This window comes from Prionailurus bengalensis, chromosome B1 (assembly GCF_016509475.1).
Source record: "Prionailurus bengalensis isolate Pbe53 chromosome B1, Fcat_Pben_1.1_paternal_pri, whole genome shotgun sequence".
Lineage (NCBI taxonomy): Eukaryota > Metazoa > Chordata > Mammalia > Carnivora > Felidae > Prionailurus > Prionailurus bengalensis.
The window spans coordinates 203,494,133-203,498,599 of record NC_057344.1 but is presented as its reverse complement, the minus strand read 5'-3'; positions in this window follow the sequence as shown (position 1 = coordinate 203,498,599).

The following is a 4,467-nucleotide window of genomic DNA, read 5'->3' as shown; positions in this document are numbered from 1 at the left end:
GAAGGACACAATTCATTGGGTTTTAGTAGAGTCACAGAATCGTACGACCATCACCCCTGTCTGCTTCCAGAATATTCCCATCACCCCAAAGGACCCCGCTCACTTCCCCTCCCTCTGCCTGGCACGGGCAGCCCCACCCATCCTGGGGCCTCTGTCTCTCCAAGTTGGCTGCGTTTTCTGGCTTTAATTTTCATCATTTACATTTGTATTTTATATATTGAATTTATATTTTTCCTCTAGGCTTTCAATTGTATGACCGTAGAATTCATATGAAATTTTCTTTTAAAATATTTTTTAACTAGTTATTTATTTTGAGAGAGAGAGAGAGAGAGAGAGAGAGCGAATGAGGGAGGGGCATAGAGGGGAGAGAATCCCAAGCAGGCTCCATGCTGTCAGCACAGAGCCCGACACAGGGCTCGAACTCATGAACCGTGAGATCATGACCTGAGCCGAAATCAAGAGCCAGACGCTCAACCAACCGAGCCGCTCAGGCGCCCCATGGTTTACTCCAAGGATGTAGTGCAGACAGTCTAGCTGTCTTCCAAAACCCATTCTCCCCTTTTGTTTGGGGAATGGAACCTTCCCTTTTAACGGAGCACACTCCCCCCCCCAAGATAAAAACTACAACTCCCAGCATTCTTTGAGCCAGGCATAACCATGTGACCGAGTGCTGGCCAAGGAGACATGATAGGGATAGGGGCAAGCAGCAGAAGTGGGCAGTGAGATCAGAAGCGACAGGGGCAAGGTGGGGAGCCCTCGCCCCAGGATCGTGGAGCGGCGAGTGGATGGAGCCCGGGGTCTCATGCCACCGCCGAGCCCAGACTTGCGTGCTGGAAACGAACTTTGCGTGACTCCACCCTTCTGTTGGTTCTCTGCCATGCAGCTAAATCCATTCGCTAAGGGGCGCCTGGGTGGCACAGTCGGTTAAGCGTCCGACTTCAGCCAGGTCACGATCTCGCGGTCCGGGAGTTCACGATCTCGCGAGATCTCGAGTGATCTCGCGTGAGTTCGAGCCCCGCGTCGGGCTCTGGGCTGATGGCTCAGAGCCTGGAGCCTGTTTCCGATTCTGTGTCTCCCTCTCTCTCTGCCCCTCCCCCGTTCATGCTCTGTCTCTCTCTGTCCCAAAAATAAATAAACTTTGAAAAAAAATTAAAAAAAAAAAAAAAAAAAGAAACCAATTCAAATGGTAAAGGGGTTTTTCCTGGGGGAGGCAGGGAGGAAGCTGTCACAATTTCCTGAATTATTTCTAATTTTCCTAGACTACGGCCAGAAATAATCTCAACCTTTTAAATTTTTCTCAAGGTTTTCTTTGAGAAAACGCTCAATGGATCTTGGAGAGAATGTGTAATCTCCCTCTCTCTCTCCTTTCTTTTTTTTTTTTTACAAAACAGCACATTTGTTATTTATTTCTTTGATTTTTAAAATTTGTTCTTAAGAACTAACGAAGGCCGGGAAAACGCCATGTTTCGGGCTAAAGTGACACCGTTAAAACCTATCGTGATGCTCTGAAAAGGCAGCTTTCAACGGAAAGATGGGAACGGTAAGGAACAGAATGTTAGCGTCGGGCGATGTTTTTATTTATCCCCTATCCTATTCCAAATAGGGTTTAATAGGGCTTAAAAACAGCCAACCGTCCGCTAGCGTGTGATCTCCTTTTGAAGTAAGCGACGTCTCTACGCCCTGCTCAACCTGAGTTTGCTGGTTGTGTGATTCCGTGTCCCTAAAACCCGACCGACGCCGACTTCCCTACTAGACAGGTCTGATCCTGAAAATGGCACGTTGAGTTCCTACTGGAATCTCGCGTGTTTAAATAACTGGGCTTTACCTCATTAGCTGCCAAGTTGATTGATGCATAACGCAGACTTACTATTTTATCTTACTCATAACCTGTTCCATATTCTTGACATGCCTTTCTTTCCCATTTAATGCCCGTGGTCCTCAGTTCCACTCCTGAACCGTGAGTGGAGCCCTGGGCTCCTGGGAATAGGCGCTCCTTGGCTCGTCTTCAAGCCTGGGCTTCTTTAGCAGAGGATTCAGCCCACGCACGGTGTCCGGGATCTGCGTTTTAGTCCTTCCGTGTCCTTTATGCTCACTGTTTTTTCCCTGCTGGATGATTTGTCGCCTTTTCCTGACTTTGGCTGCAGCCCACGCTGGTACTCGCCCCCCTGTGCTCCTTGGCGGCATCCGAGAGACGCCGTGCTCCCCTCCCATAAGGGCCACCTCTTTTCCTGTCTCCGGACCAAGCTGCCAGCTCTGTTGTAATGACAGCCACCAGCGGCGACGCCCCGGTGCACGCGCGCTCCCTTTGGAACCCCCCCGCTCCACTGTGCAGAGAGCTGCCCGCCCCCCCCCCCCCCCCGGAGGAGGGCCCTACCAGCTCCCACAGGCAGGGGTGCTGGGCTGGCCCCAGAGACGACGTTCTGTCTCCCTGCGTCTCACTGAATCCCGAGGTCCCCACTGCTCTGACATCCCCTTCCGTCTCACGGTGAGCACGGCAGGTGGACCCTGCGTTCAGCCTCCTCCGTGTGGGGGCTCTGTCCTAGGTTCTATCGAAAGAAAGAGGGTAGGAGCCACCAACGGGGTCCTCTGCCAGCCAGAAATGGGGAGCCTATCCTGTCCCCACCTGACCCTCCCACCGCCCACAGCCCTCCCCACACGCCTCAGGCCATCTCTCTCCTCGTCCCGGCCACCCCCACGCCCGCCACTGGGGCCCAGGCCTCAGCTCCTGGAGTGACCGAGGTGCCCAGCTGAGCTCTTGGCCTTCACGCCAGCTCTGGCGGGGGGGGGGGGGGCGCTTCTCCTCCAGACAGCTGGGAACAGCAGGAGCCTCACACAAGTGTCCTGCAGGAGGGACTGAGCCGCCACCAACATGCCCCGAGGTCCTGGGCAGCCTCTCTGCAAAGTGGGAAGACGAGTCTGCCTGTCCACACGGTGCTCTGCACAGTGCCGGGCACACAGTGGGGCCAAATAAGTGACGAGCTTCAGAACCACTGGACACACGCAGGGTCGAGAGCCCTGAAGGCTGTAGGACTCCACGTCATGGCTATGGGCACACGCTCGCTCTGTGAACCGCAGTCTCCAGGCCGGACGGAGGACACGGAGACACCCACGCCCCCCGGGCCCCCACCCCCTGGTGCTGGGGGCGCACCTTTCCTCTCACTCGCCCCGCAGCCTTCTGAGCCGGCACAGGCCGAGGGAGTGATGGGACTCTGCTGATGTGCCGCGAGGGTCACGCCGGTGTTCAGCTGGGGTCGAGGCACGGCCCCAATGGGATGCCTCCGCCAGCGTGGGGCAAACCTCGCCCAGGTCCAGGACCCGAGAGCAAGGGGTCCACTGGCACCGCCGGGCGCAAGCGAGGAGCCCGCAGTGTTGCGGACAATCCCTCTGTTATGGGCGGGGTTGTGCTCTCCCGGAAGTTACGCGGCGAATTCCTAACCTCCGGTATCTGTGAACGTGACTGTACTTGGAGAAGGGGTCTTTCTCGAGGTGGTCAAACGAAAATGAGGCCATTAGGGTGGCCCTGCTCCAATGTGACTGGTGTCCCTACAAACGGGAAATCTGGACAGAAAGGCAGACAGGCGTAGAAGGTGGCGTGAAGGCACAGGGAGGGGCCGGCTGGCGACGAGCCGAGCACACAGGCCCGGAGGCATCGCTCCCTCGTGGCCTCTGACGGAACCGACCCCGTGTCCACACCTGGATCTCGGGCGGCCAGCACTGGGAGACGACAAACCTCTGAGGCTCGAGCCCCAGCCTGTGGGGTTTTGTTACACAGCCCCAGCTGACAGGCACACTCCTTGCTGGCGTTCTCTGATCGGTCTCATGCCGCCCTGTCTGATAGATCCTAGGACCCACACACCCACCGGACAACAGAGAGGCGGACCAGGGGGGGTCCTGGGGGAAGGCTGGGGCCTGGGGTGGGGGGCTGTCTCTGGACCTGAGTTGGTAGCATCCTAAGGATGAGGAAGGGGCCAAGGGAGACGTTTCCTCCTGGAGTCAAGGCCAAGTGTGACCCTTGGGTGATGCTGAGGCTCTTGCCAGCTCTCCGGCCCTTGCGGCCTCGGCCCTGTCCTTGAGGTCACCTGCCGCCCACACCCACTTCTCCCAGCCAGACCCCCCTGACCTTTGTCCTTAGCATCCCACCGCCACAGGCTCCCGGACACGCAAGCCTCAGCCACAGGGCCCAGCGTGTCCGCTCCCGCTTGGCTGGCCCCGCGCCACCCACCCCACGTGTGACCTTGGCGGGTCGCATCCCCCACCCAGCGTCCGCATCCCCATCTGTAACGTGAGGCCCCTTCTCGTGCCAAGGCCTCAGGGTCCAGCCCCAGTCCTGGCCGCCTGTGGGACCGCAGGGGCACCAGCCCCCGGGGCCATCGAGGTGGACGAGGCCAGGGTGGCCCTCCCTCGGCCGGGTCCCCTGCTTCCCCTCGGCAGGCGCCTCTCACACAGGGCTTCTCGTCACGGCGAAGG